Source organism: Microtus ochrogaster, unplaced genomic scaffold, assembly GCF_000317375.1.
Source record: "Microtus ochrogaster isolate Prairie Vole_2 unplaced genomic scaffold, MicOch1.0 UNK28, whole genome shotgun sequence".
Lineage (NCBI taxonomy): Eukaryota > Metazoa > Chordata > Mammalia > Rodentia > Cricetidae > Microtus > Microtus ochrogaster.
The window spans coordinates 3,963,540-3,973,308 of record NW_004949126.1 but is presented as its reverse complement, the minus strand read 5'-3'; positions in this window follow the sequence as shown (position 1 = coordinate 3,973,308).

The window sequence follows — 9,769 nt, the reverse complement described above, 5'->3', positions numbered from 1 at the left end:
TATCTATCTATCTATCTATCTATCTATCTATCTATCTATCTATCTATCATCTATCCTTAATATATGGGGAGAAGATTAGTCTTACTGCAACTTGACATACAATCTTTCGTTGATACTCATGGGAGGCCTGCCCTTTCCTAAACAGAAATGGAGGAGAAGTGGATTGGGGGTGGGTGGGCATAGAGGGGAGTGGGAGAGGGGCTGGGAGGTGAGGGAGGGGAAACTATAGCCAGGCTGTAAAATAAATAAGTAAATGGATTTACTAAAAAATGCTAATCCCCTCACAAACTTTCAATATTAATTTGCCTAGAAAGCTCTCTCTCCTTCTCAAGACAGGGTAGATTCCATCTCATTACCCAGGCCTGAAATCTGCTGCTTTTCTCTTGTTTCTTTCATTTCCCACTCTAGCTAATTTCCCACTCATTTCCCATTCCTGCTTTACCTTTTTGTAACCATGTATTTTTCTGCCAGTCCACTGTCTACAACAGTCCAGTTGTTCCTCAGTGTGTCTACAAGGACGGTATCCTTGTTCCACGCAGTCCATGTGACTGTGTCTGGATTGACACGGTCTTCCCTCACCTGCTGCATCTTACTCTTTGTTTCAGTCTTCACATCTCTGGGTAACCTGTCTGGTCAATCCAGGCACGGTCACAGAGGTTAGGGCTGCTCCTCGCATCTCATTACCTTAGCAGGACTCTGGTGGTACTGCGGTAGGATTTGTTCATATATATTGTACTTTGTGGACATGCGGATGAGCTCCGATAGTTTCTACACAAAGCTGACATGATTTGTTTTTAAAATATTTTCAATAGTGTTTTGATAAGTTGATAATTGCACAATGTAGTTTGACTATATTTACCCTCGATGCCTTCCACACACATACTCACCCAGATTTATTGTGCAGGATGATAGACATGAACCTATTTTCATTTTTCTACATGCTCCTATTTTGTCTGACCAGCACCATTCATGGAATATGCTGTTTTCTTCAGTAGATATTCTTGACCTCTTTGTCGGAACTCAGGTATTAATAGGTGCATGGATTTAGGTCCATATCACCAACTTTATTGCATTGATCAAGGCGTCTGTTTTTATACCAGTACCAAACTATTTTTATTTCTATGGGTCTGCAGACCAGTACCAAACTATTTTTATTTCTATGGGTCTGCAGTATAACTGAAAATCAGAAATGGCGCTACCTCCATCATTTCTGTTATCATCAGTCACTGCTTTTGTCATCCATGTTTCTTTGTGTTTGTAGATGAAGTTTAGGGTTACTTTTTTTCAATTTATTTGAAGAAAAGCTTTGAAGTTTTGATGAGGTTTGAACTGAAGTTTAAATTACTTTTGGCAGGATGGGAATTTTAAAGCTGTCTATTTTACCAGTTCATAAGTGAGGGGAGTTTTTCCATCTTCTGGTCTCATTTTCAATTTATTTCTTTAATGTTTTAAAGGTTTTAAAAAGACTATATACAAGCCTTTACTTTCTTAGTTATGTTTATTCCAAGATATTTATGAGTCTATAGTGAAAGAAACTCTTTTGGTTTTTTTGTTCTCAGTATGTTTGGCATTGATTTATAGAAAAGCTTCAGATTTTTGTGTGCCTATTTTGTATTTTGCTACTTTGCTGAAAGTGTTTATCACTTGTAAGAGTTTTCTGGTAGTTTTTGGGGTTTCTTATGTATAGAATCATGTCATCTGCAAATAAATAGACTTCTTCCTTTCTTGTTCGTATTCTCTTATCTCTTTCAGTTGTCTTACTGCTCTAGTGAAGATTTCAAGTACTATGTTGAATAGGCACTGAGAGTGTGGCCATCCTTGTCTTGGTTATGATTTAAGTAGAAATTCTTTGAGTTTTTCTCCATTTAGTGTGATTTTCGCTATGGGCTTATTGTATGGCCTTTATTATGTTAAAATGTTTCTCTCATATCTGTAGATTTCCTAGGACTTTTATCTTCAATGGGTGTTGGATTTTGTCAAAGGCATTTTCTGCATCTAATGAGATGACCATATGGTTTTTGTCCCTGAGTATGTTTATGTGGTGGATTACATTTATGGATGTTGAGATTATTCCTTTATGACTAAAAATTTCTTCTATGTGTTTTAAACATATTTTATTTATCCATTCCTCTGTTGTTGAAGACATAGGTTGCTTCCATAATTTACCTGTTGTGAGTAGTGCTCCAATAAATATTGATGTGCAAGTATTTCTGTGATTTGTTGACTTGGAGTTGTCTGGATGAATGAGCAAGAGTATGGGTAAACAAGAATGGGTAGCAGTGAGTAAGTGGATCAAAATAGTATAGGGAATATACACAGAATTCATTATATACTTGGATGAAAATGGCTTCATGTAATACTGTAAATTAAAAATAAAAGACCAGTTTCTATCACTGAGCTGTAAATTCTTTGTTGGTTAAAAGTTTAATTAGTATTCTAAAATTCTGTAACACCAAACATGTGGAACTTTCATCGAGTTTCGTGCTTTGTCATTGGTGAGTCTTTCTCCTTATGAAGACTAGGGCCAAGGGTGAACAATGTCAGCCTTGTACTCCATGTGTCCTGTCCAGATCCTGGTGTTGTTTGCATCCTTTCTGACTTCATATTTTTCCCTGTCATAAGAAGAAAGACAAATAAAATATGTACTCACTCATAAGTGACTTTTAGACATAAAGCAAAGAAAAACCAGCCTATAGTTCAGTTCTACAGAAAACCTAGACAACAAAGAAAACCAGCCAACAAATCACAATTCCAGAGAACCTAGACAACAATGAGGACCCTAAGAGAGACATACGTGGATCTAATCTACATGGGTAGTAGAAAATGAAAAAAAATCTCCTGAGTAAATTGGGAGCATGGGGACCATGGGAGAGGGTTGAAGAGGAGGGGAGAGTAGGGAGGGGAAAAGAGAAAAATGTAGAGTTAAATAAAAATCAATAAAAAATTATAAAAAAATAAAAAAGAGGATACTAAGAGAGACATACATGGATCTACATAGGAAGGAGAAAAAGAAACAATCTCTTGAGTAAAATGGGAATGTGAGGGTCATGGGAAAGGGTAGATGGGGAGAGGGGAGGAAGGAAGGGGAGTGGAGAAAAATCTATAGTGCAATAACAACAATAAAAAATAAATAAAAATAAAACTGTAGGTTATGCACTAATAAAAGAATGTTGATACCTTTCACGTTTACTTCTGCACGGTTACATTTAACTAACTTGGAAAAAAGAATTCTAATTATTTTGTACATGAGTGCGATGAAACTTTTAAAAAGTGGTTGTATTATGTGGTAGCCTCATTCAAATTTTACTAATTTTTAATTTCCTTTTAATTTGCAGGTGTTTATTATATTTTCTCACATTGTGAAGTAGCCCAATGGGCCATAAAACATTATTAACTGCCATAAAAATTAAACTGCCACTCAGTGTAACTCGTTTACAGTCCTCTGTTATTCAGAACAGAAGTTCAGAGAAGTCCAGTTCGCTGTAGTAGCTCCCCATCCATGAATCAAATGATATAGGCAAAAATATATAAAGGAAAAACCAGTCATACATGCCACAGGAAGGACTCAGTCCCAGGCAGTTTTTATCACTTAGCATGACATGAGACACAGCAGGCTAAGCTGCGTCAGTACCAGAAACAAAATCGTTATGATGTTTAGATGCATGTTTTTCATTAGGAGGCACGTGTTTGCATTCTATCGTTCTGACTTACATATTTCCAGACAAGCATCTGAGAAAAGGCTGATAAAGCCAAATAAAGAAAGAAAAAAGAAAACAAAAGAATAGGAATATAAGCATGCTTGAGTGTTTTTCATTAGACTTTTATTAGATTAGCATGACTGGGCAAGACATGGGTAATGATTAGGTGAGTTGTTAGCATTAAGGTTTGCCCAAACAGTTTGTGAAGCTGTCAAGTGCTGAAAGATTACAGAAACAAGTTAGAAGAGAGGATGGAAAAAAAATCAAAAGAAATAAATCTTGGCCAATTCTTGTAGACGTGTCCAACCTTTTGACATTGAGCATGACATTGTCATTTATAAAGCTCATATTTGAGAACTGCGCAGCTGAGTTAAGAAGAAAAAGCACACAAACAGTTCTCACGCTGTTTTAAGTAAGTTTCAATTTTGTATTGCACCATGATTGTAGCTGTTGTTGGTCAAATGTGGCCCCTGGGCCATAGGATGGTCATGACTGCATGATGAAAGCTACCATGAAATACAGTCTATTTAATCTGTTATTCCAATTTTTGATTTAAGCAGAATAAAAGTGATTTATAGTCAGAAGAAACATTGTGATTTGTATTAAATAAAAATATATTTTCATGGTTAAGTTGAAGAAACAACATATTTGAAGGAATTAAATATGTTCAATTGCCAGCCCTTTACAAATTGCATTTAAAGAAAAAGGAACGGAAGAATTAAAACAGTCAATGATAATCAAATAATAGACATATTTTATAAAACGTTATTTTTTTAAAAAGTGTAACATTAAAATTATCTGTGTGCATAGCAACCTTATTGATATTACATTAAATATTTCCACAATGAAATATTTAATGTAATATTAAATGAAATGAAATTGTTACAGCAATTTTATTTCATATCACATGAGAGAATGCCTTGATGTGGCTAAGCAATAGTCTTCATAAGTGTAATACATAAGAAAATATTCTGTAAATTGTGATACGTAATTCAACAGTAACCTCTAATTAATAGAGTTAGAAGTCTTCAGATAGTTTAGGGTTTGGGTGCTTGGAAGATTGCATTAAAAATGACGTTGGAAGATACTTTTATTGTCACTAACCTGAAAAGTAGAATAGCACAAGTTTTTAAAAATGTACTCTTACAACTTGACCTGTGTTTGAAACTTTAAATGATTTGAAGATTAAGAAAATGATCAAAAATGCTACTAGTTTAAAAGTTTCAAATTTGATTAGTTTCAGAATTTTACCTTCATGTAATTTTCCTATCTTTGGAGATTTAAAACATTTCTCTTGGAATTTTGATCATGCCTATAATATCATTTTTTTGGGATTCCGAAGAAAGGAAGAATATTTTTGACTTAATGTATCCTGCCATGACTGGACAGTGATTTGACAGAGACTTGCTAACACAGTTCAAGGGTTTCTCTGATGGCAAGATTACAGAAGCTCAAGAAGATACATAAACATTTGAACCACAAAGAATGTCCCCACACAGCACAACAGAAGTGTTTCACCTTTGTAGAGTTGTGGGAACTTCAGCTACTTTTAAACACACTTACACATATTAAAGATTTCATTGGGTGCAAAAGGATCACATTTCTTATTGCTGTGAGTTCTGTTTTAGCACACCCCTAGCCTCTTAGGAGAAGTTAATCTGAAAAATAATCTCTGGCAATGCTCCGCATACTCAGATTATGCCTAGAATCTTCGAGACATTTAGAATTGTTTCCTATACCTGCTGTCATAAAGTATCCTGCACAGAGTGACTTAAAAGCAAAACTTTATTATCTCACAAGGCTGGGGGGCAGTAGTCCAAGGTCAAGTTGTGGGCAGGGTTGATTCTTTCTGAGGCTCTAGGAGTAACTTGTTCTCTGTGTCTTTCTTGACCCCTGGTGGTTGGCAAGCAATTTGTGGCATTTCTTGGCAAGCATACTTGGACTCCTTGATGCCTCCATATTGTATGTTATTCTTCATGTTGCTCGTTTGCCTCCAATATTCTATTTACAGAAACATCACTCCTATAGTGATTGGGCTCCATCCCATCTCCTAATATAATCCCATTTTAACCAAGTCTATCTCCAATGAGAATATTCTCAAAAAAGGTCATATTATAATATCCAGAATAGGATTCCAATATTTTACCTAGTGGAGAAATAGAATTTAATTTGTAACAGACATCTACGAGAACAGTACTTCTGGAACATGATTGATGGACAGCATGAAGAGCTGAGAACAGTTCAATAGGACGTGCCAGAGATTATAGTTAATTCACATGTTTCATCTTATAGGTGGTTGTGGTGCTGATGCCGGTGTGTGTGTGTGTGTGTGTGTGTGTGTGTGTGTGTGCATGTGCACATGCATTTATGCACGTTTGTATATCTGTGTGTATGTATGACATGTCTCATTCTGAGACTTCTGCTGGATTCTTGAAATTGTGGACTGTTTCTTCCCCAAATATATACCAATGTCCAAGTTTATGTTACAAATTAGGTTCATGGTCCTGAAGAGATGGCTCAGTGGTTAAGAGCACTTATTGTTGTTACAGAGGACCTGGGTTCAGTTCCCAGCACCCACACAATGGATTGCAATCATCTGTAATTCTAATTCTAGGACATTTGATGCCCTCTTCTGATCTCTGCACGCACCAGACATCCACATAGAACTCATGCATACTTGCAGGCAATGCATTTATATGCATAAGAAATTTGACTCAATGAGAGGTTAACAAAAATAAGTTATATTAAAACAGAACAATTGTAACAGTACATAAGCTTATCCGTGCTCCTCATATATATTTGAAGCAGGGCTTATTTATTATATTTAACACCTCTCTTATCTGGTATCAATTTCTTAGTTTACTGTTCATTCCATTGAAACTGCTCATCGAGATTCTGAAGAATCACTTTTAAAGTCCCTAAAACTCCTTAGAGGCATCACGCTTAAGACAGAACACACTTATTTATCACCTGATGACGCTCATGTGGCATATCTACATTTTTTAAGACTGATAATCAGTCTTGACCACATCATCATGAACTTTAAGCAGCTTCTGCAGTCTTTGTCTATACCATCAGCAGTTGGTGTTCTGTGGTTCAGGACTACCAAGCTTCATTCGAGACAGTAGTAGAAGCTTCCAAGCAGAAAATCCTGCAACCGAATCAAATGTGGAGTAAGAGATGGGGCAATATGATAGATAGAGTAATTGATGGATACATTTCTTGAGAGGAGAGTCATGGCCAGCAATGAATAAATAATTTGTTGGTGTGAGAAGTCCTTCTGTATATGTGTTGCTTTTATTGGTTAATGAATAAAGAAACTGCTTGGAATGTGTTAGGGCAGAGTATAGCTAGGCATGGATAACTAAACTGAATGCTGGGAGAAAGAGGCAGAGTCGCGGGAAGTCATGTATCCCCACTGGAGGCAGACGGACTGGAAACTTGCTGGTAAACCACAGCCATGTGGTGATACACAGATTAATAGAAATAGGTTAACCAAAGATATAAGAGCTAGCTAGCATTATGCTTAAGTGATTGGCCAACCAGTGATTTAAATAATATAGTTTCTGTGTTATTATTTCAGGGCTGAGCAGCCGGGAACAAATTAATAGCCTTCTGCCAACAACTTGTTATTATAAATTTGGGAGAAACAATATGATTAATTATGGCAAAAGACAGTAGATAGTCAAGTGACCCACAGAAAAAAACTAGCTAATATGAGTCATGAGTTAGTTATTAATAAGTCCAAATTTGAATCCCCTGAGACCACTACTCAACCATGCACTTTAAGAAACCTCAATGCTGGTGAGACTTTATTGATATTTTCAATATTAATATATATCAGATAGTTTCTGATGTTACAGGTGACACAATTTCACAGAAAATCCCCTATCCTCTGACCTATAAAATCTTTCCACCTCCTCTTCTGCAATGTTGCTTGAGGCTTAGGTGTAGGGATGTTTTGTAGAGTATCCATTGGGACTGGGAACCACAATTCTGCATTTTGATTAACATTATATGGACTCAACAGGTTATATTTAGGAATATATATGGAAGAGGGGAGTGGGGAAAGCCAGGGGAGAAACATAATTAAATTACAATCTCAAAAATAAAGGAGGACACACAGGTAGTTAGTACTCCAATATACCTTTATTGTCCCATATAAGTCATTGCATGCTATCTTTTTAATTGAATCTCACCAGGAACTTAATGATCAAATTTGGGGCAAAGGCACAAGTTGCTTTAATTCCTCTTGTTGCAGCCTCTACCAAAAGAGCAATGTCTGTTGCTTGGCTTAGGCTGAGGCTCCAGAGCCTTCCTCTCATGCACTGTAGCGTGCAACTTATTCTAGTTGGGAGCCCCTCATTTGCCCTGTCTGTTGATCTTACACCAATCCTCATTTATGAGGCTTCTACCTCAATCCAGACATTTATCACCCTGTTCCGAAGCCCGCTGTGAAACAGTCCTGCATTCTGACCACATCATATGCGACTTAAGTCTTCTGTTCAGGGCTGATGAGCCCGCTCCATTTCATCTCCTCAGCACACACTTTGTCAAAGTTGAAAGATGGAAGTGTCTTTACTAGAAGGCGACAAAAACAGGCTATGTTTGAAGTCAGTGCTTACTTCACTGTTAAGAACACATGTTTATCTCCTTCCAGGGTCACAGTTCAGAGTCTGGCTGGTTCAAGAATTTTACCCTTTTCCCCCCCAATAGTAGGATTAATAGGAAACATCAACCAACAATTGCTTGTTCTTTCCACACTATATTCCACATTGTCTTCTAAGTTGTCACATGATCTTTCGCAAATTAATTTGTTTCATATTCTAATTATTCCTCTCCTAATGTGGCAGAGGCGGGAGGGATAGGACACAAATGGAATGCATTTCTTTATGTTTTAATTTATTTTCTTAGTGCTACCTGGAGTGATGACAGCAAGTGCTGGGGTATTCTTTGTATATAGAAGCATATACAATTGTATATAGGCAGAAATAAAAGTTAGGATTTAAGAAGAAGCGAAAGAAAAGAAAAAGGGAGCCTCACAAAATTAAAACCATTAAAGAGAGAAGTAAAGATCTAAAGGAACTAAGTGTTTTTCAAAACCGCAGATGGGTGGCTGGGAAGGTGATTAAGGTTAAGAGCATTTGCTGTGTAAGCACGAGGATGCGAGTTTGAATCTACAGAATTCACGTGAAAGTGGGCCGTGATTGTATGTTCTGTAGCATTGTTGATTCAGGGGCTTCACTGACTAGCCAACAAAAGTGTGAGCTTTTTGTCAAAGAGAAAACTTGTCTTGTAGAATAAAGTGGGGGCTAAATTAGTGGGGGCTATAGAGGAAGACACCCGAAATTAATGAGAAAAGAGCTCTGATGCGCATATTATCTTCATGGCACTTGAAGGAAAGATGGAGGGACTTTGGATAGAAAAGCTTGTTGCATGTGAACGTGAAAGAGTGAGTCAGTATTTGATCTCTTCTGTCACTCAAATTCTGCCCATAATGGTGGGTGTCCTGTCTTTATTTGCTCTTCATGGGATTCATTGTAAAATACTGTCATATACTGGTAGGTCAGTTTATAAATTATCTGGATATTTAAAAATTAAATATAGCAGAAATAGAATTATGAAATACAGGTTAAAAGTCTTTGTTAGACCATGTGATTTTACAAGTAAATAGTATGATAAAATAGCACAATTATTATTAATACCAAATGTAAGTATAATGTTGTTGTTATGGTGTTTTTTTTTTCCTTTTTAAGGGAAAAAAATCTCATTTTTTTTAAAATTCAATTTTAAACTCGGAGACGGTGCTGGATGCCAAGGTATCACTTGCTCAGTGTGAATATTCCTGTAGTCGAGAGATTTTAATGACCCTTCTAGATTTTGGAGAGTTTTACATGTATCTCGGGGCAACAAACAATGAAGTTATATGTATTTTTATTTTCAAGTACATGTTATATGTCCTAAGCTGATATTTTGTTTTGAAAGCTCATGAGATAGCTGTCTTTCTAGCAATGTTCCAAGACTGCATCACACCCCTGAATGCTGTACTGGGGTTGCAGTGGCTCAGGACG